At 40.6% G+C, this 23,623-nt stretch overlaps 1 long non-coding RNA gene across 1 annotated transcript; it reads right to left on the reverse strand.

Annotated features, from left to right (window-relative positions):
* Positions 1–7,920: 7,920 nt before the first annotated feature.
* Positions 7,921–17,445, reverse strand: LOC135328012 (uncharacterized). The gene is made up of 3 exons (XR_010388734.1): positions 16,838–17,445; positions 10,672–13,290; positions 7,921–8,039 (listed from the first exon to the last, which is right to left on the reverse strand). It is a non-coding gene; the product is annotated as an uncharacterized LOC135328012 (long non-coding RNA).
* Between the last annotated feature and the right edge of the window lie 6,178 nt (positions 17,446–23,623).

Genomic DNA, 23,623 nt, shown 5'->3' on the forward strand with positions numbered 1-23,623 from the left:
CATTTTTTCCAATATTCTGCTTCTAGAAGACTCAGAATCTCCAGTTTAGTACCAAATTAGTAGAGTGAACTTTTAAAACTTGTTATATTAAGTAACTTACAAAGTTGTAGTAAAAGATGTCTGTTGAACTAAAATCTAATGAAACTTTTCTAGCTGCTATTTGTATTACTACAGAATTTATGACTGCCTGTTTATTACAGAACACAATATTAATAAAATCTTAATTTGCTATAGTAAAACGGATTGCTGCTAATTAAAATAAATAAGAAAACAAGCATTAATTATTCCTCTTGTCTACAGCAATGCTATTCATACAAGTAAGATTTTGCTGCACTCTGTGAGCCATTACATAGTGACAAGGTGAGATATTTTGCAAGGACTTGCTAGATAAAAGACAAATATGTCAGCGGTGAATAGAATGGCTTTTGGAGGGCTTCTCCAAAAGGTGCTGCTTCACTCACAGAAATACCACACAGAAAAAGAAATGATCAATGATGTCATAGCTGAGCAGTGCATTAGTAACTATTTCTTTATTTTTCCCTTTCGCATCACCTTAAGGAGACTCCAGGGTAATACTCTCTTTAGGCTACCCTAAGGCTTTGGGATAGACGAATGGGAAACTCTGAGGCTGACACTGAAATGAACCCAGAAATAGATCATTTATGTCCCTTCTTGGTGTCATAGCCACTAAATAATGCTTTGTGCTTTATTTACATGAATACATGGAAACTGAACATTTGCTATTAATCCAAAACATCATTTCTGTGAGTGTCCCCTGGGTTGTATTGCATCTGACTATGCAACAGCTGCAGCAGCTCTGCAATGGGTAACTCTCACTGGTACCCAGGTTCCCTGTGTTCAAGAAATATATCTCCATGCTCACCACTATAAGTTCCAGAAAATGCATGTGGTAGCAATTACTGTCAGCGTCCATCAAGACTTAAAATGCTGAAAATTTCCTTTTAATCCATACGCTTTCTTCCTAGTAGACCAGATACTTTAGCATGTGGCTTCTAAGACTGTGCTTTCTGTGATAGCTGCCCTCTCTTGCCATATGAGGCAACAGCATTTGACCACATAATTCATTAGAAGAATCTTGTATTAGATCTCTCCCTATTCTCTCATCTAAAACAGCAATCTCGCTCTTACCCTAAGCAAACTTAGCGTTAATAAATTTCTCTTATATATCCTCTACATCAAAACATAAAGTCATGAAACAGAGGGAACAGAGAATTATTATGCTTAACAAAATTAATGCCACATTAAGACTTCTGATTTACAAGCTTGAATTTTGAGTGCTTGCCTGCTTATTGTAACCTTGACAGTTGCACAGTCACAATATGACTTGCATTAATTTGACTTAAAACAGTACAATTAACAGCATTTTTTTCCAGAGTAGTTTATTCATCCATAGGATTGTTATTTTGTCTCCTCTTTAATGATAAGATATAGTATCTTTTTTATACCCAGTAAAGACTTCAGCTTCGGTCTACATTTCTAAGCTTGCTATATATTTCATGAAACTTTTATTACAGGAGTGAGTACAACACATTTTCAATAGAGTTCTTGGTATCTCAGAAAGAACTCCTTGCAGAAAGTTATCAATAGCAAACAATATCATTTGGCAAGCAGTCAAGTAAAATTTGAATCGGGAAAGTATTGGCATGCATTGGTTTGATTATCAACGGGGATAAACTGAATCCAGGATTGTAGCCATTAGGTATCCTTCAAACTGAGATTTCAAACAAAATCAGTTCAGCAGTAATCCTTCCAACTGTAATACCCGGATAGCAACTGCTAATAGCACAACCATTAAAAAAAAAAAACAGGTGATGTTCACACAAGGATAGCTACCACCACGTTTCAGGCTCTCCTTTGGCTTTGGTTGTCATGTGGTTAGTTTTTATTGTCTGGTAAGAATCATAACTTGTTTCTTGGGCTGAAAGTAAACAGATTAATCTTTCTTGTTCTTGCTTCTACATCTTCTGCGTCATACTGAAGTGACAGAACAAAATCAGCAATGAAAATATTCATAGCCAAACCCAACAACTGCCCCTCACAGCCATGGTTCAGCTGTGTCTGGGCTCTACATTATAGGGACGGAAACCTAATGGGTTTTGAAGCACGCTTCCTAAGGAATTCCATTGCACCATCATGATTCAACCCCATGGTCATCAAAAGTCTCTGTTGCACAGGAAAACCCCCAGCAACATGTATTAGTGAATCTTTATTCATGCTACATTAAGGACCTGGTCCTCACAAATTCTGTTCCTCATGTCTATATTATTCTGTTACTACTCTCATTTCTTTGCAAATATCCATCCCTTCAACAGCTGTCCTTTCTCCACTTTCTGGTGAATTTTCTCTCCTTCGGCTCCAGCAAATGCCTCAGCTTTCTATTTGGATAAAGCGGGACAAACTCCTTACAGGAAACCATAGACAGCTTCTAGAGCTTGCTTCAAAGCTGGATTAAGCAATATTCCCTCCCACCCCCATAAGCTCCCCTAGCTGCTTTCTCCCCTCAGTGAGAGCAGGCTCCCAAGATGTTTCACATGCTCCCTTCAGACATCTCTGCCCCCTTCCCTGCCATGCACACAGCTCCCCTGCTACATCAGCTCACAAGCGCCCCACAGGCAACCACAAGAGATGCTTTACAGACATTCTCTCAAACATCATCCAAACATCTTAAGAGTAAATGTTTATAGATAAAATACAGATACTAATCCTCTATCCAAGGAATAAAGATAAGTGGCACAAAGTTGCTGATGAATAAATGACAAGGCCAACATGTCATTTTGGGTATAAAACACAAAAGTTATCTATAATACCTAACTAGAAATCCAGACACTGGAATAGATCCAGCTCAGTAAAAGCCTTGCAAATTACTCATATTCGTAGATCAAAATATTTCAGGAGTAGAGAAAGGAAAAAAAATTTCCTATTTTCAAGTGTCTTTTTTACACATTTATTAAAACCTACTCCTGTATTCTTCTGCAATTTGTGCTACAGAGTAAATCTGTCCACGGTCTTAACACATAGTAACTTCAGACTCTCCCCTTCACAGTTGGCAGTTAGCTCACTGGTCTCCCAAGCAGAGCTTTTGCACTTTCCAGTTTAAAAACATACAATCTGATTTCTACTTCAGCTAAGACACAGTGCCTCTAACATGTCTGACATAAAATGATCTTCTTCCCAGTGTCACACATGCTAGCAGGGTATTTTCTCTCCTTGGTCCATTGGAGGGCAGCAAAATATTTACTAAAGAGATTCCTCATTTCAAGGCCTTCTTCACCGAGTTGTCCCAACAAAAGGTTTCATAAAAACCTTGGAAGAGTTCACAACTTCTTTGTTTGGCTTGCAAGATCTTATGTATTTATTTATGTTAGTTAGAACTAAGTTTTTCAAATACTTGAGACTATTTTTCACATCAGAGATTATGCCTTAAAAGAAACAAGGCCTCCTGTATAAATAATTCTGTGGCGTTCCCATTCTTTCCAGAGCTAATGACATCCACATTAGGAGGAGGAGGGTTGTAATGCTCTACCTAGAAGCCGGTTAGGCTGTTCTCCTCTGGAAAGCTTGCATAAATTTAGCAGTGGTTTAAATCCAGTTGTGTATCTCCAGCTCAGCAGTATTGGCATACTGATCATCTTGCATCATTCATTTGCTATGAGGACACGTTATCTCAGCTTTTAGCTTAATATAAAAGGGAATCAGCAGTACTAATGGAATATTTTGGAGTCTGTGTCCTAGGTTGCGAGCCAAGTTAAAAAAGAAAAGTATTTTAATGCATCTGTTAATGGATTTTGTACAATTCTCTTCAGTAAATTCTGAATATCAAATATATTAATTTTACACTGATGTTTCATGAAAAGCTACTGATAATAGCCTTGCATATAAGAACAGACCGACTGCAGAAAGACTGCTGAGAATAAAAGACAGAATGTCAAAATGTCTTCAGTCTAAATCACAGGAATTGTAAAAGGTCTTTAACTAAGGACCTTGTATGTGTTTTATAGTCTGTAAAAAACTCACTCTCTTTATCAAATGTTTTGGGCATTCTCCTGGAAATGAGATTTCCTACTGATTTTTACAATGACAATAAAGCAGAAGGCAGAACAAAGAGGCACCACATAATGGTTTGGAGTCAGGAAAGGAGCAAAGCAGGGCTGCATTATGCCTCCAACATCTGTTCATTTTTTAGCCCAGGCTGGTAATACCTGTGCCTCAGATGGGCTCCAGCAGTGGTGTTCCCACTGGCAGGAGGGGAACAGATGCCATCATCCCGAGGGGGATAATTTGGAGGATCTGTGGCTGAGTGTAAGCCTGCAGCTCAGGAGCTCACTGTGCAGGGGCGTGAAGGAGCACTCACTGGGATCGACGCAAAAGTTACGGTGAGAAAACTGAATCACGCAGGTGAATTTTTTTTGTGAGAGTTGGCAAAATCCGGTGTTTTAAATTATAACTCAAGCAAAGAGCTATCAGGTTACTGAGTGCAGGTCTACATCGGGGAATGCTTAAATAATGCAGTGGGTGCACTAGAGAAGTCTTCCTACCCCACAAAATGGAAGACAGGGAAAACACAATGAAATTATTCCCCATTATATCCTGGGAAATTCAGAACCCAGTAGCCTGTGCAAATCTACCAGTTGGCAGAAATAGAAGGGGCTTTTATTAAGTTTGCTATAAAGGTATTGGCAGCTGCTGGTACTTGCACATACTAGACTGCAGACAGTAAAGGTACAGAAAATTGTCAGGCAACAGAACTGCAGTTCAAGCTACAAAGAGCAAGAACAACAGCCGAGGGATGCGGCAAGATACTGAAGCTTTCCTGTAGCTTTCCCATACAACAAACTCCAGATTATTTGCAGCTGATTCTCTACAGCTGGTAAAATTCATTATAGTTCAGTCAAAACGCAAGAGACAAGCTCTCTTAATGAGAGCTGGATTTCAAAGAAGAAAGGGGAAAGCAGTGATGTAGGGCAGAATTTTCTGCAGAATTATTCATAAGTAAATAAACTCCTAAAGTAGAAATATTATAATATAAAACAAAATAGCAACTTCCTGTTGGAGCTGGATGACTATCCTTAAGAAATACTTACCTAGATAGGATGTAACTGCATATAAACATCTTGACTGGTTACAATGCATGACAGTACCTGCGTGTACATGTAAGTCCTACTTCATGCTTGCACGTGGCTCTGGTATGTTATTTTCATTGAGACGTGCTGTAGTAAATGTAACTACAGAAAACACAATGCTCATAATGCACACACTGGCACCAGAATGGAAATCTTGCAAAAGAAAATGGCTCTGCTTTACAGTATGCAGAGTGACAGAATAATTTTCACAGATCATGCCACTTTTAGAAGGTCCCACAGTCTTTCTGAGGAGCAAGAGAAAAACCAGTGCAAGTTCCATCCAAAGCCTTTGTTCTGAAGTAGAAAACATTGACATTATTTCTAAAGCATATGGAACTGTCTTCAGTGATTGTTTACAAAGGTATTAATTGCTACAGAGCCTGATCAGATGGAGATGTTGAAAGGAACAAAGCCGGAAAAGGGAAACAATAGCAAAGAAGAGGAGTGGCCCAGTGCACACAATAACCAGGTTTAGAGCAGCCAAAAAGCACCTCCTGCACTGAACTGTTTCATCAAGGTCGTCAGATACCAAATGCAAACACTTGAGCTGATCTTTTCTTTCCAGATTTGTGCTCCTCCCCTTTGGTCTGGAGTAAACGCCTCATCCTGCTCACGGCATATTCCCCCTGGCTTTTACCCTGGGGCTCCTTTAGTGTCCGCTGTTAGCTCCTGGGCAGCCCATCTCTGCTTGCTTAAATCTGGCCCTTTTTTAGCACCAAGTTCCACTGAAGTGTCAGTAGGTCTCGCTCATCCTTGACAAAACATTTACACCAGCAAGAAGAGCATTAATGGAAACCAGGCTATTGTATATTGTGGTACTCCTTTTCTTTGCTGTTGTCTGGCCTCATTCCCCAAAACCTTCCCAACCTTAAACCCCTAAATTTCCTCCCCTTTATGCAAGAATACAGGCAAAAGAAGTAATCCCCTCTGCTCTTCTCCTAGCAACTTGGCCCCACCTCTGAAGCTGACTGAGACTCATTGCTTTCCCCTTACAAGGCTGATATTCTGTCCAATATTTCTTTCAGGGACAACATGTATCTCAGTTGGAACAACAGCTCTAACTTCAGGATATAGCAAATTGAGTGTGCATGTGCTTTAAAGTTCATCTGGGAGCACACAGCAAGTCTGGCAGGCCCAGAACACATAAAGCAAATTCTGTATGTATTAACCATTGTATGTAATCATCCTGACATAATGGACTGTACCTATATTTCTATCTGGGATTTTCCAGACACAAATACAGAATCTCCTCTAAGAGTCTCTCATGTGTAACTATCCCTATAACTGTGGCTGCAGAAAACAAAACAGAACAAAAGTATTACCAAAGGTAGTACAAGGGTAATTTATACTGTTTTCCTGCAGTGAGAAATTAAGGCCACTGAAAAAAATTTGCTAGGTGCAGCTGTGTCTTAATAAACAGTTCACAGAGAGACAAGCTCCAAATAGTAAATAAGGCACAAATAAGACACATCTTGCATTTTTTGGATGACTAAGCAATATAGCATGGTTCTGTTCGGAAAAAGAGAGCTCGCCCTTATGGCAGGCAGAGGCCCAGAGGGTCCAGCAGGTTCAAGGACAGAGAGAGGTCTCACCAGAAGGCAAGGAAGGCAACCAGAGCTCATGCAGTAGTCAGGGCAGCAGCTTCCTGCTATGGACTAGATTTCCTGAATTATAAGCAGGAGTGGCAAAAGCTGCAGCTGGGGAGAAGAAAAGCAGCTTGCCAAGCATGGGAGTGAATGATAGCTGGAAGGGAGGCACCTTACAGCTGGGACAAATATGTGCGTACACGCAAGAAACGGAGAAGCTGAGAAGCCAGAGGCCCTGAGGAATGGCAAGCAGCGAAATGGCACACAATGCCAGCGCTGCAGGAGGCACGTGTGCTAAATTATTGCCCCAGCCTAAAGCAGGGAGGGAGATCTAGATGTCTATCTAACTGCTTTTGAATAGACTTGCAATTTGAACTGCAGAATGGCTCCTTTGTCTCGCTCCCTTGCTGAGGCTAAAAGCCATAGAGGCACGCAGCCAGATGGCCAAGGCAGACTCTGATGACCGAGAGGAAAGCAAAGAAAGCAAGCTTCATTCCTTAAATCTGTATTGATCCCTGAGGCTTACAGAGCAAAATTCCAGGGATTACACAACCTAAGGGTATGATATAGAAATTAAGGATCTTGGCTAGGAGGTACCTACGAGTATGGAGCAGAGATGTGGATGTACCTACCCTATGTGACATATAAGGTCTTAGGCTGCTTAGATCTGCTTTATGAGATGTGTGCGATTTCAAAGCGCAGCCAGTGAAGATGATCTCCACTCACTCAATATGCGATGTGCGTACAAGGCACAAATACAGTTTTAAAAGAAAGTCCAATAACCTAATAGTCCCCTGAGAGCAGTCACTCAGGGAGCTTTCGGAAAAAGAAACTACATAGTGGGTGCCAGAGGCAGTGAGGCAATGTAACTAAGAAGATGGATGAAATGGATGAAAAACAAGTGCTGTGCAACAGAGACTTATTTTGTATTAACTCTGCCAAATGGATTATTTATATCCTAATCTTCTCAGCTGATAAGACTGCAACGAGCTCCTGGTATTCAATGAAGCAGATAGGCTTCACCTTAGAGCAGCTCTGCCAGCCTCTGACTGCCGTCTGGAGTGTACAGATTCCAGCATAATTCTTGCAGAAAGTGGCAGTTTATAATGAGATATTCTTGGGACAACGAGACATCGGGATGGCCCAGACTGTAAGCAAAGTAGCAAAACTACATCAAGTACTGAAAGAGCGTACCTGCTGGAGAAATGTCCTCAGTATGAAACAGTGATGCGAGGATCCTGGGCCTGGAAAGCAGTGGAGATTTGCCCCAGTGATCTTTGCTGCCCAAGGAGTATCAGTGAAAGCTGACAGGCTGGCAAACGAAAACACATAAGCAGGACAGCGTGCTTCAGCTAATGAGGGCTATCTGTGCTGAAGTGAACACACAAAAGCTGACAGGAAAGTATTAGCATATAAGACAATTATAATGCTCATTGCAACAGCCTTTTCCTAGTTGGCTTCATAGTCATATCTTTGGAGAACAAATGAAAATGAAAGAATCTGGACTTGCGAAGTCACCTTGCAAGCTTCAAGGCAAGATCATTTCTAGCTTGAACAGCAATATCTGACCAGCAGCATCCACACAGCCGCAGAGCAACACTTACCTTCAGCCCAAGGCCTGCCTTCAGCTACCTCCTTTTGCAAAGGCCCTAGAGCCCCTCTCTTGCATTGCCAAAATGTGGGTGTCCCTCACTGTGTGTGAGGAGTAACTATCATGAGACAAGCAATATTCTCGGCCTTTTCCTCACTAGCTCCGTTCATATTACAGTGGAAGAATGATTGTCCTCTAGCATCTCCACAAGAGGCTCACCACAGCTCACCGTTGAACTAAATCATTTCAGTCAAAATTCAGATATGTAAACACACGCACACATATATATATGCATTCACATATATTTTACAGAATTCCAGTGACTGTATCCAGATCCAGATCCTACCATCTCCCATTCCTCTTTTCAAGAGCCTCCAGTACTTAGCTTTCTTTACTATTAGAACATTTAATTTTTCCTGAAGTTTAACAGAAATATCCCTAACTGCTATTTTAGCCCATTGCTTCTTGCGCTTTCCCCACTGAAACAAAGAACAGTTTATTCCCTTCCTCCCTGGACCATCTTTTAGAATATTTTAAGACTGCTATCACACCTCTCCTTGGTCTTCTTTTCTCTAGACTAAACAACCCAGTGCCTTCAACTCCTAGAGCATGATTTTTTAAACCCCGTCATTCTTCTTGCTTGCCTCTGGACTTTGTTCAACTGGACCACATCTATCTTGAAGTGAAGTGTCTGCATCTGAAACTTTACTAATACTTTAAAAAATAAAAAGGTTATTTCAAAGATCTCGTAATATAGCACCCCTGATTTTACATCTCAGTGGTGAACCTATACTCTATAACCTTGTTTGAGAGTTTTGGTTTTTTTTAAGACTGTCCCCAGGGAGAAGTATGGCTCGGGATATTACCAAGATAGTTGGAGGAAACATGTAGCACAGACTTAGAAGAGTGGACCATCTTACAAGAGAGAACCATCTGGTGGATGGTTGTACATAGGAAACCAGATCAGCCATCTGCGGTAGACTCAGGAGAAGGGGTGCTATCTTGCTTACTATGTGGTATAGACTTAATAGTGAATTTTAGGTTATTCAGAGTCATGTGTGCCATTGTTCTGCAAAAACTATTTCACTGCATCATGAGTGGCAAATGAGGGCATTTTTCTTGTAGTTATTACAACAGTTTTTGGTCTGGGTTTGTTTCTTCTTTTGGTCCATATCTTGCCTTTCAACTACTTCTTGACATGTTAAAAATTATGTCAAGGGAAAGGCTAAGAAGGAAGAAGTACAAGTAAAATTACATATACACACACAAGTGTATCCTGGGACAGACATCCTGAGAACCCACAATTACTTTGTGAGGAAAACCTCAAGACTGTGAAACAACCGTTACCATTACCATTACAGAGCAGAAAATAATGCAATACTTGGTTGAAAGCTAAAATTCAATTGTTTGTTCTGCCTAATTATCTAGTGGACCTTGTGGCAAGATCTATAATAAGACTTCACTGACTGACATTTTAAATACCTTCCTTGAATACTGAGATTTGCAAAATTGCTCCACAGCTTGCAATTTGATCTATTGCTTTCAGTCTGGCACAACATTTGGCATCCACTTGCTTTTTCTTTTTTTTTTTTTTTTTTTTTTTTAAGTCCAGCTTAGAATTGGTGATTTTTTTCTCAGGGCAGTATCTGATTTGTACTATACAGCCTTGCATCATAATCCCTCCAGCACCGCATGTTTGTCACCAGCACTGCATGTTTGTCTCAACTGTCTCAGCTCTGTGATAGCAGCTCTGAAGGTTTCTCCAGTTTCTCCTTTTTGTTGTTCCTCTCCTTTCCCTGATCTCCAAAATTTCACTCTTTCTGGGGGTACAAGAATCTGCAGCATTCTGTAGCCATACCTAATACCTTATCTGTTCTTCCTCACTACGCTGCAGGCTGTCAAACAAATTCTGTGCTACTAATTCTGAAACATTCAGAAAATTACCTGCATTTCACTCCTGCTTAAAATATCTTCATTTTCCTTTATGAAAAGACAGATCTCCCACTTGAACTGCTTTCATTTGTCAGCCACATTTTTGGAGAATTTGTGCCAGAGCCTTAAGCTTCTCCATTTTCTTGTTCACCATGTGTCTCTTTACATCTCAGTTCCTTTGATATCTGTACTACTTTTTCTCTGGCCTCGTTACATTACTAGTGGACATTAACGAGAAACCTGAGTCAGTGTTTATAATTAGTAAACAGGTGAGTTAACCAACACTGAAGAAAGATCCCTGTGGGAGGGAAAATATGTACCTGCATTAGTCATGCTGTTCACATCAATACTCTTTAACAACTAATTTGTACCAGACTACTCCAGGAGCAAGTGAAATTTCAGCTTTTAAATGACCACGTACCTTTACACTCCAGAGTTAGAATCCGGCTCTCTTAAAAGCTTTGCAAACTTTTCTTCTAATATTAGCCATTTCTTCCACATTTTAGAGAAATATGTCAAATTCACACAAAGCATACAAAGATCTTCCAAACTCCAAACACGTTAGCCCACACAGGTGAGGCAGCCCCACACAGGTGGGATATTACACACTGTAGTGGGAAACCACCAGTTCTTGTATTTATTTCAGAAGAGTTACAGTAATCCAGAGGATGACACAAAAGCTAGAGTTTTAAATTCTCAGACTCAGCTGAACCTAACAGAATCCAGACTGCAACAAAATAAAAAATTTTTTTAAAAAAACAAGCAAGTGAACAAAAAACCTTGCCATTTTCCCTTAAATTTTATATAGGCTGTCTATCATATAGAGAAGGAGGTACCTAAACTGAATAGGCTGGAAATTTAACTTCCGGTAGTCAGCACATATCATCAAACTTCCTCTGAGATTTTACATATTTAAAATAAACTTTATCTGAGAAAAAGAGAGACTGCTCAGAAGAATGAAAAACCAAGGTAGTATATGCCTGGGTAGAAGAAGGAGGGAAAAATCAATGCGCTGTGTAGACACCCAGGCAGCTTGCGGAGCTGGCAGAGCTCAGCACAGCCAGCATGGAGCTGAAGCCAGTTCCTCTAGCAACGCTCGCATGCGTGTAGCCCGCTACGGTCTGGTAGTGCACCCAAGGCAAGCCCAGAGTGCTTAGAGTGTGTTACTGCAGCCCTCTCCAGCTCTGCAGGCATCAGCTAGGTGTGGGCAGGGTTATTAGCACTGGCTGCAGAGGAGTGGGTTTGGTGTATGCCTCAGTAGTCCTTAAATCATTCTCCCCAGAGGTCCCTGCGATGGGAAGCAGTGCCTGGGAAGCTCGGGCCTGCAGCCAGCTCAGGGTTTATTCGCTCGAGTGGGCACAGCACAAACATAGCTGAACTGCCTCAGGGCCAAAAGTGATCCTGCAAGCAGGACAGCTGCTCTCCGTGCCACTGCATCTGTCTAATAAGTTCCTAGCAAGGCAGGAGCTCCAAGCTCCAAGTTAAGGCAGTTTGAGTAACTGTATCAATAGCAAAAATTCAAAAACTCCCACTAACACAGAACTGCCTGGACAACAAAGGATGCAAGCAGTGCCATAGGATGCATAGTCAGACCATTTCCCAGCTTGTAATATAACATTTCTACCCAGCCCCTGGTTGGTAGGGCAGCCAACATAAAGACTGCTTCCCAGGAGCGTTCTACAGTTTAAGCATAAAGCAGTATTGCGCTCAATCCCGTGATCCAAACTCTTTCGTTATTCTTGGAAAATACACTCGCATACCATAGGAGCAGCTGTTCTAATTGCTTCCTTTCATTACCATCTATGGGTGCTTCTGTCAAGCTAACCTCCTTTACTGACTGGGCTTCTTTACAGCTCTTGACCTTCAGCCTTGTGAGAGGGTTTGAGACACCAACTACATTGTCCATTTTCCCCATAGTCTATTTTTTCTGATATCTGCACTTCTTGGTCATTCATAGCAGTTACTCTTTTCCAGAATTCACCCTGTTTCACAGCGTGAAATGCAGTTTCTCTGAACAGCAGTCCTGACAGGGTATTTGCTGCTTCAAAAAGGTTAGTGGCTATAGTTCTTCAGCTTTACATATACTTTTTTGCTGGACAGCCTGGTTAAATGGTACTTGCTTTTAAATTATCACATGGAAAATATCATCTTTGTTGTGATGTGAGGGTGGCTGAGAAATCACCAAGGTCCTAAAAGCTATCCACCTTCTCCCTCATTCCCAGCAGTCCATATTGCTCCTACCAGTAATCAGCATCTAAATAATGTTTAGCAACATACCTGTGGCACCTGTGATGGAAAAGCACTCCTCATGCAATATCATTAGAAATAGCAGTCATTGCAGCATATGACCATTCACTGAATACAGACCCAAGTTCAACAGGAATTGTTTTTCTATTCTTTGTACTTGCCAGTAATTAATAACCAGCCATTTGAATTTGTATAGTACAATTTTTCTTTCCCTTCAGATCTAGTTTTTTTTTAACACCAAGGAGCAGACTTATTTCAGATCCCCAGTCCAGTAACACTGTGATCTGATTCCAGCAGAGAGGATATAGCAGTCCTATCAGCTGGTGGTGGCTGGTGGCTCCTCCACCACAAAATTATTTTCTTCGTGCAGCAGCTCTCACCTGGACAATTCTACCTAAGCCCTATGGATGCCAAAAGTGGCCAAGTCTTTCAAGGAAGCAGATATTTCAGGTTCATCTGCATGATCAGTGAATTTTTGCTTAGAAGATCCTTTTGACGTGTTAGAATTGCTCCCTAGCTGTAACAGTCACTTATAAAAGCCAATGCTTTGCTGGACGCTGGACAAAACAACTATTGCATACACAAGCAGGACAGGACTCCCTTTAACATCTTTGAATAGAGAAAATATAACTAACAGAAGATAACCACAACTGTTTCAGACCGCTAGAGGACTTCCAGCTGCACTTAGCACCTGAAAGTAATAGCATGGCATTTTTGTAATGCTGGAGGTTTTCTTGCTTAGATGGGAATCACACCAGAACGCGATGAGCAGATAAAGAAAGAAGGCGCCAATCTGAAAAACAGAAATAAGAAAGAAATAAAAAAAGAAATTAAATCTACATTTGTGAAGAAAAATCCGGAACAGAAATACAGTCTGTTAGTGTTTCCATGAAACTCTCCATCTTCAGCATTTTTCACGTACTCAGCTAAACAGCAGGTTGCAAACAAGGGGAGAATTTCTCTCACATGAGGCAAAGCAGAAGGAACTGAATGGGCTGAAGCTGAATTTGAATCATAAGCCAATATCCCCCAAAAATGAAAACCTAAGTTTCTACCAGACAAGTATTTCCACTGCTTAGCTTGTGGAAAATTGTTCTATAATTAGAAAAAGAATGCACTGGGTTTTTACTGTTTATGCAGTAATACATAATTTTTCTGATAAGAACATTTGAGAGACTTGAAAAATTGCTTTTTTATTTACAGATTTGCAGAGTAAAATAACCTAATGTAAGTATTATATAAGTATTACAAAAATATGCATAAAGCTGAGAAGCCAGGTCATCTTGCAGAGCTGACATTCCAACAGACAGCTTGAGGTGAAAGGTGAATTGAGATATCCAGAAAAAGAACTCTGAGGGCACAAACTATTTTTGAGGGCAGAAAATGGAAGCAGATAATTGCAAAAGCTTAGCAGGTTGAAATCATTTGTAATATAGAGTACCTAAAGGGTCTCTTATACTATCTGTTGTGTAATATACTATGTAGCATTTTTTCCCATGCATCTTAAGCTTAAAGACATATATGTAACACAGTACATTGCCATTTTAGCAATGCAAAGGGTGACTCTCAGCAAGACAGTCTGGGTACAAACAACATCAAGCCAAGGCATCTGCTGCTGGCCAGTGTCAGAAAGAGGCTATGAAAACAGACAAGCTTTTGCTTTTATATTGTATGATCAATGGGCTTGCACAGAGATCTTAATTCAGGTACCAGAAGTAGTTTAACGCTACCAGCACACAGCAATTAATCTTCCTTCTCAGCTGCACGAATGGGCCCCTGGGTGCCACTTGCCCAATCACCACCCGCTGCAGCTCGGCATGCCTGGGAGGAGGTATGGCCCCCCAGCAAGCACAGAGTAACCCGCAGAGGCCACATCTGATCCATACTTGGTTAATAAGGAGAGAAAAGAGGCTTTGGGATCTCTCTCTGAAGTTTAAATTTAGCTAAATTTAGGCAAGTAGGTTAGGTGGAAAGGATCTGCCTATGGAGGCCTATAAAGCTAGCTGCTTCTGTCTTTATCCGAAATAGCAGTCTTCCTAAGAGGGCAGCTCTAAGTGAACTGACTCGCCAAGTGATTACGCAGAGGGCACTGTAGGGAAAAGACCTTGGATGACAGAAAGTATCAGCACAGCTCAGAAGACCTTTGTCTGCTTTAATTATACCAAAATCAAACAAAACTAAGGATTTTCATGAGGAAAGAAGTGCTCTTTAAAACTTTACAGGAGATTTTAACCAGTGGCTACTATTTCTGTCTCATAAAGTGCCAAGCATATGACTAGTACTTACAGTCAGAAAATGAGACACTGTCCAGAAGAAGGGGGAAATAATGGAGGATCATGTATTTAATGACTGCTCACAAGTACAGCACAAGGATGGGAGTGTTTATCCTAGTGCAGCAGGGCAGAACTAAGAACACTGTGATGAAACCAAACAAACGGAAAATCAGACCAGAGTCTCCAACCAGCAAATTCAAAACACGTGTGGCCCCCAGCTGATACCCTTGGATCACTCGTGCATGCAGCCAGCACTGCCGGACGACTGCGGAGCACCTTATATGGAACAAGGACCACAGTGACATGAGCCATGGAAACTTTTATATGGGCAGAAGAGCACTGTGTGTATCAGCAGATTTTCAGGAGAAAACAGCAATGGAGATAGAAAAACATATGACCCTCCAGCCAAAGTGTAAATAAAACTGTGCAAGTAAACTATGGGTCACTCAGGTGTTTGTGGGAGATGTGCTAGTATTTTTGAGATGTTATTTAGAAAGAAAAGAAATTAATAAGTAAAACTTTTTACTCAACAATAGTAATAACCTCGTATCTAGCAAAATCTCCTGCGCTGAATATTGAGCTCCTTGGTAACAGCTATCCACTGAGTGGGACCATTCTCTTGCGCTCGGGCCAGCTGGCATGGAATGACTCACATCCACACTGTCCAAAACAGGGAGGCTACATCCAAAACACCTCTTAGCACAGGACACTGCTCCCAAACTCTGCCCAGGAGTTGTTCAAGAGAGTGAACGCAGGTTCAGAAAGTTGGCCAGAGACAACACTATGGACGATTGGGTACCAGTGCCCAGGAACATTTTTAGGCACTACGTAATTCACTTCTATAAACACAGCTAGTGACTCTCAGCAGAAGTACAATGCCTGCCATGCACTGTATATGCTACAGTTCATCTATATACCAAGTTATATACAAAGATTACATAAATCTTTCTTGGGAGCTGCTATGTAGGGACTAACTGTTCTGTGACAACAGATTTCAGCTATTGTACAGAACAGTGACAGGCATAGAAAAAAGCAGCAAGGGTTAATTTTCGAGAGTTCTGTGTGACTTGAGGAATTACAAACCAGTAAATTTGACCTCTGGACTTGAGAAATTAGTAGAGAGAGAGAGAGAAATTATAGCAAGAAAAAGAATCAGCAGACACACTGCCAAATATGAGAGCCTGAAGAAGAGTGTTTCTAGAGAAAAGGGAAGTCACATCTCATAAAACTACCAGGGTTACTGCAAGGGTGATACAGTTGAAGTAGTTTTCTTAGATTTCCAAAAAGCTTTTAAAAAGGTCCTTCACAAAACCCCTAATAAAACAAATCTGACATTAAATAAAAGGAAAGATCCTTTAAGGTTTAATATTTGTTAAGGGAAGAGGAGAAAAAAATAGAAATAAAATACCATTTTCACAGCAGCGGTTATGTTCCTGTAGGAATCTGTGCCTTTCAATGTATTCAGAGATGGTATAGAAAAAGCGAAAGCTTAACACAAACAAGCAAAGAGTTCTGAGGCTATCACATAACTCAATGATGGGGTAATAAATACAATGAAAGATGAGGCTCAACATTCAAAAGACAAAGGATGTCAGGGACACAGTGCTTCCCATGAAGCAAAAAGCTTACAATCTGCAAGTAATATTAAGCAGTATTATGAGAGGCTGGTAAATAACTACTGAAGACCCAGATAAATTCTGTTCTTATTTCTACCATTCCTGAGCAGAAGGTAGCAGCAGCAGAAGGCAGAGCAGAACGCAGCCATACTCTCAAATCAATTACACTTTTCTGTGTTACCCTGTAAGAATACAGCTGGAAAAAAATAAAACAATTATAAACTGGCAACAAAATTCATTTTATTTGTAGTCTGTTATCAAAATACAATGTTTAAAAACATGGAAATCTCTTTATGAGACCTACCTCTGCCCTTGTTTATTAGCTAAGTCACTGACTATAATAAAAAGTTTTTTCATGGGTTTATTTTATTAAATTGAGGTTAGTGAGATCTTAATCCTCTTCCTCTGTACTCTTCTCTAGTAACATGTATGACACATCACATGGTCTTACCTCATTTCCCATTATACTTTTGATCCTACTTTTCCGAAGTTCTGTTCCATTTCCACAGTTTCTGTTTTCTGCACTGACTGTATCTTCCAAAGCAGTATTAAATGCTGTTCCTTCTGCACCATATTTATAATATGGGAAGAATTTCTTCTTTACAAGAAACATGACCTCCTAATGGAAAATGACTGTCCCAGCCATTTTTAGGTAACAAAGGTAGTCCACCCATTCAGGTGGAAAATAGGAAATACGGTCTCTTCAGTTTTAAGATGTTTACCTTCCTTACAACATCTTCAAGCTAAGTGGATTCCACAGATACCGGAAAGTCCCAACCGCAAGACCAAATACAGACCTTCAGTTTCTGTAACTATTATTTCTGAAGTCTGTTGACATTCAGAACTTCATTGCCAGAAATTACTGTAGGTCACATTATAACCACAGAATCAGAACAGCCCATCTTGGATAATTTGCAGCTGGATCCCCATGTTTTTACAAACAGCTGGATCCTTGTACCCCTTGAATTTTGCAAGCTTAAACGACGTCCATGAAACATGCTTAATGTAATGACTGCAGAACCTGGCAGGAGATAGAAATTTAAAATGCCACCTGCAGCATTTACCCGATTTGTTTGCTATAATCCCGTATTACTCAGTGCAAGAGATGTGATAGCTATCCAAGATTCATTCCAGTATAGGAGTGCACACGAGTAGAAAAAGAACATTTTCCATTGGCAAATCTGAAAACAAGTGCATCTTTTGTTTTCTGTTGCAATAGGATCCAGATCAGGCTAGTTTATGTTACATTCCTGGAGGGAGTACGCTGCTGTAGCATGTTATATATCAGATCTAGGCATGAATCCATGAAAACCAACACTTGCCACAGGTGTTACAAATTCTTAGTTTTCTGTGTTCCAAGGGATTTTTTCCAGTTTGCTGATAAATATTATCTGACAATGCCTGAAATCTAAAATCCTCTTCTCACAGAGGAATGACACCAAGGGAGGCTACATAAGCCTCAGCAATGTGAACACCTCCTCACCTCCAGGACTGAGAGCTGTACCCAGCTGGCACCTGTCCTAACGTGGCTGAGCAGGCTATCAGGTAGCACTAATTGGCAGTTTGATTTTTGTCCTGCAGAACTCTTTACTAAGACCAACAAATCATTTAGTACAAAAGAATAACCACTTTATCTGCACTATATTCAACCTGTTCAATGCAAGCTGAAGGGCACTGTAATCAGCATTCACTGCCTGAGCAATCCAGTTAGCTCAGTTAAGTCTTCAGCATCCCAGGGGAAAAAACAAACGCGAGAAGAGCTATCCTGCATACCACAGAAAGCAGCACATTCCCCTAGTGTGTACCTCCAAAAGAACTGATCCAGGGTTATAAAACACCTCTGCATGTACAAGCAAGATGTGAGATGGGTGTCAAGCACAAGAAAAATCATCACTAAAATTTGACATGACAGATAAACACAGGAGGCCTTAACAACAGCCAGTTTTTTCATAGCCTGCTTAGATCCCTTGGATAAGAACAGGCACATGCTTAACCTAAAATTCCAGCCAATAGCTGATGTTATTTCAGCATTTTTCAAATGCTTCCACTAGAACCTTGTCAAAATAAATGGTGGATTTGTGCTGTATGTGCTTATATGGCAAGGTTGATCCAGGCTGATACTATTACGGCGTTGTAAAGCATAAAATCTAGTTAATGATTTCTGCCAAACCATGAATCAGTTACAAAATAATGACCTGAAGTATGTTCTTTTTTCCATTCTCTAATATTTCTTCACAGCACAACCCAAACAATTGCTCATAATTAAATGGATTGGAGGAGCAGACACTGGCAGGAAGTACGCTGCTGGCAGTGATCCGATAGCACTTCATTGTACTGCATTTAGAACAATTACATCAGTTCCTTTCATTTCACAGAAAAGGGGGGGTGCTTTTTTATCTGTTGCTCTCTACAAGCAAAACCCAGTATTTATCAAATATCCTGAAGCAGATTCATTTATTTTTAATAAACAGCATAAGTACATCCTTTACTGCCCTGATGCCCTTTCCATTTTGTTTCACCTTCTTTATGGATGCTTTGTGTTATCAGTCAAGATTCATCATTTTTTTTTCTAGGAAAGCATGAGTTGGTCAGCTTTTAATAGTGGAAGGACAGAAAATGAAACATATGATGCAACAGCAAACAAAGTTATTGAGTGAAACTGAAGTCCACATTAAAAAATACACAATGGCTTGGGAATTCTTCCACATCTCTGGAGCAGCAGTCATGCATATGGGTTATAGGGTAGCAAAAGATCCCTGAGTGCTATAGGAAAGCTAAAGCCAAATTTTGCTTTTGAGTGGATATGCCCAGTTCAAACAAAATCAGAGGCCAAAGGGGTACACTGGTACCTATAGAGACATACAGTCAAAAGAACTCTGCATAAAATCATGAAACTGTCACTTCTCTTTTTGTGCCCAAAACTAGGCTTATAACCCAGCTCTTGCAACCTAAAAACATTCAACGCTGCTTGAGTACCTGCATCTCACTGCCCTGTTATCCATAGCTAAAAGCCACGTTTTAAAAGTCTGTTAGCAGAATGAACACATGGAGGCCAGGTTTCAGTTCCTTTGGCTACCTTGAGAGAGCAGGTAGCAGATTTGTCTTCATTCTCCAGCACCCAGTCCACTGAGCAGCCCACAGAGAGGAAGAAGAGTGGATGGTCCCACAATGGCTTCTTGCTCCAAGCAGAACGTTTGCAACTCCGGGGCTTGTACAGAGACCAGGCACAATGTGGCTTTCAGTTAGTTACTCATGCAGTCAATTAAAGTACTTTCTCTCACACATGCTCAGATATGTAACACTTCCCATGAGTGGCTGTGAATAGATCTCTGAAGAGGTTCTCACAGAATGAATGTATCTCTGTTTCCCCAAAGTGCAGAATAGAGGGCAAACTTGGTTCAGAAATATAATTGGTATTGCTGCATTTATAACTAGTGAGGTCTGTGCATTCAGATCTCAGTCATTACTCACGCAGACCTTGAAACAGAACCCAGAGCGCACTCCGAGAAAAAAAAAGAATGGGCTCGTAAGTAGAGCACTGCACAAGGAATATGTGGCTTGCTGCTCACCTTTGGGCATTTCACTTTCTTTGTCCTTCTCTTTCACAGTCCTGAGCCTCGTCTACCGGTACTGACAGCTCCTTGGGAGCCATAGTTATAGCTGATGTGCTTAGCATCAGTAGCACTGTGAATACCAAGTTGTGTTAAGAATATGATTAGGTATGTTCTAAAGGTAATGGTTTAAGTTGCAGAACCACAGAATTTCTGAGGGACCCCTAGAGATCGTCTAGTCCAACCACCCTGGTCAGAGCAACTAGAGCAGGTTGCTCAGGGCTCTGTCCAGTTGGGTGTGAATACCCACAAGAATGACAACTCCACAGCTTCTCTGGGCAACCTGTTCCAGTGTTTAAACACCCCAACAGTAAAAAGGTCTTTTCTTATGTTTAAGTGGAATTCCCTGTATTTCAGTTTGTGCCAGTTGCCTTTTGTCCTGTCACTGGCTACCACTGAGAAGAGTCTGGCTCCATCTTCTTTACTCCCCCCATCAGGTAATTATTATGCCCATCAATAAGGTCTCCACTGAGTCTTCTCTCCTCCAGACTAAACAATCCCAGCTCTCTCAGCTTCTCCAAGCATGACATATGTTTCAATGCCTCAGTCATCTGCGTGGCCCTTCACTGGACTTGCTCCAGGGTGTCTCTCCTGCACTAAACACAGCACTCCAGGCGAGGCCTCACCAAGGTTGAGCAGACAGGAAGGATCATCTCCCTTGACCCACTAGTATGGTATCCTGCCTAATGCAGTCCAGGATACCATTGCCCTGTTTTGTTGCAAGGGTGTATTGCTGGCTCATTGTTGGCTTGGTGTCCAGCAGGACCCTCTAGTCCTTCTTTGCAAAGCTGTCCACCTCTGGCCCCAATGGTGCCTGAAGTTATTCCTCCCTCAGTGAAAGACTTTGCACTTCCCTTCATATCTGCAAAGTCCCAGGACCAAATAAACATGAGGTGGGTTATAACACAGCAGAAGAACTATAATCTGACTTTTTTTCCTTGTTGGTTGATTCCTAGTTGCTTGATTTCATGGCTTGCACAGCCACAAAGCTGCTGAGGCCAGGTAGACTTTTAGATGCATCCACCTCTGCAGGTTCACCATCAGGGAACCATCTGTTCACCCATCAGAGGTATGATGGGGCTACTGTGCAGAAAGGTCATTTGCCTTATTCGTGACGCATCATGCCATTCCCAGTCACAAGAATAAATCAATTACACGGGAACATGAAGGAGAAACAACAGCTGCTTATTACCAGAAATGTAGCAGCTTTGAGATACAAGTAAAATGTCAGGATTTTTAATTGGATTTTTTCCATTTTGTGTACACTCTTCTACTGCAGTTTATGTTTCTGTGTAACAAGGAGAGTGCCTACTTTCTATTTATAACTTTGCTGGGAAATATTCAGTGTTTTGATTTTATTAGAACACTATTAAAACAGAAACATTCCAGAGTCCCAAACTGAACAATAAATTCATATTCATGTTTGTGTTTCCTTCTACCCTGTGTTCTCTAGCAGAAACACTTGATGGGCACAGTGTAGCATTATTGTTTGACTTGTACGTTTGTACCTGCTCTATCAGATAATCCTCTATGAGTAAACACTGATGTCTAAGTTAAATTATGCTTTTTAAAAAAAAAAAAAAAAAAAAAACTAATTCCTAACATACTGGGTTCACTGGGTTTATAATGTGATATTGAACTTTCAAACTTTCCTAAACGGACATGTAAAATAATGATGTGCACAAAGAAGAGGGATGTTCTTTTCAGGTTGAGGACTTTATGAGTATTAGAGCATGCCGAACTGTTTTCCCAATTTGCCAGCAGATTTCCTGAACATTCCCAGCCAAATTGCTTAAGCTACTTCTCTGTTTCCTATCTGCAAAGCAAGCATATTCACACTTCCCTTTTTCCTGCTTCTTTAGCCATCTTGGTGATAAAAGCCTAAGAGCAGACCAGTATTCTGCAGAGGTTACAGTTACTTGAGTAAGGGACCAGCAGTGCCACAGTAATCACAAGTTTGCAATGAGGACACTTCCTACAAGGACAGGACACTTCGAGCCTGTAGACTGTTTTAGTACATTACAGCTTTAGCAAATGCTCAAAAATTATCTTGTTTGGGCCACATTGTTCAGAGGAATTCTCAAGTCACCATGAGTAACTCTTCTTTTCTCCCTTCTTGTCTACTTTTTAATTTTAAATGCATCTTTGGAGCAAAATTTAGATAGTGTGATGTCACTAACATAAGAGAGAAGCAAGAGAAAGTTCTGAAGTACATAGAACCCTTTCTAATCAACTAGCAACTGGCCTCAGCAGAAACAAACAAAAACATTTTTCAATACATTTTAAATTCCTTTCTCAAGGTGAATGCTGTTTGTGATATACTAGGAAGAAATATGTATGAACAAGAAAAAAAGACCTTGAGGCAAACTGTTGAAGATTAAAGTTAGACTTAATTTTATTTGGGGGTTTCCGAAGTATTCACTTATACTGACTTTTGTATTCCCACATTCCACTTCATTTCTTGGTTTCATTCAGCACACAAAGCAAAAGTACCAAATATTGAGTACACTTTTTCCACTCAGAACCACAAAATCCAAGAACATGAAAACCAGCACCCTGAGAGCAAGAAATGCCATTTCTGTTTTTGCCAACTCTGCTAGTCATCGCTGTAGATACAGCCTTCAGTTTAGTGAGAGAGGAAAAGTGTTGTCAAAGTGCCACAACCACTTCTCCAGACCGACACAGCAAGGAGTTAGAGATTTGAGAGTAAGAGTCACCATAAGAACTGTTGAGAACAGAAAGTGTTTTGTTATACTAATGTTTGTTGGAAGCATAGCATCACCAACGCATTTCTGAGGCAAGCCAAGACTAGCCAGAAGACTACCACATGCTGTATTTTTCTGATATCCAGTAATTTGCTATTTTTAAATACAAAATGATCACCAACACAGGTGCTTTATATTGGCACATTTCAAAACTGTGTCAAGAAATACTATCTCAAGAAATACTCCTGGATCTTTCAGGCTGAAAAGCTAGCTAGCTTATTTACACCATTCTGCAATGTCTCTCTCAGTAAAAACTCTGCTGTTGTTACATGAACTCGAAGAAACACTGTTTGTCCTCTGCTTTACTGCCATAAGAGAGCCGTGCCAAATAATAGCTGTTACAAGATACGATGTAAAATCTAAGACTCCTTGTTTTCTTTTGGCCAGTCTCTCCTTCTGAAAGGCCGAAACAAACAAACAAAAAAAAACCTTGATAGAAAACACAACTAAGTATTGACTTGAAAAATATAAATGGAACTTGGTTTTTAGCCATCTTTCCCCAGGCTTGGTCAAGTCAATCCCAACTTCTCTCCTCCCTCCCCAAAACTCAGAGTGATGAAAATAGCTTTATCATACAGTATCATCAGTTTATGCCTTAATTGGTAAGGTCTGCCAGCTATTTCTAAATAAAAGTACACAGACTTGAATTGGGAATTATGTTTTAATACGCTTATGCTTTGTCATCCACATTTTGTCACTGTGATATAGCATCCTTGGGCAGGATAAGAAGTAGGACAAATGCTTTTGTCATCTGCAGGCACACAGATTTCAGCCTTATTTCTGCTATCATAATAGGTACGAATAAATTATACTATCATTATCTCTGACATGCATTGTTAACTAGATTTCTCCAGTGACAGT

This window comes from Dromaius novaehollandiae, chromosome 3, assembly GCF_036370855.1.
Source record: "Dromaius novaehollandiae isolate bDroNov1 chromosome 3, bDroNov1.hap1, whole genome shotgun sequence".
NCBI classification, from domain to species: domain Eukaryota; kingdom Metazoa; phylum Chordata; class Aves; order Casuariiformes; family Dromaiidae; genus Dromaius; species Dromaius novaehollandiae.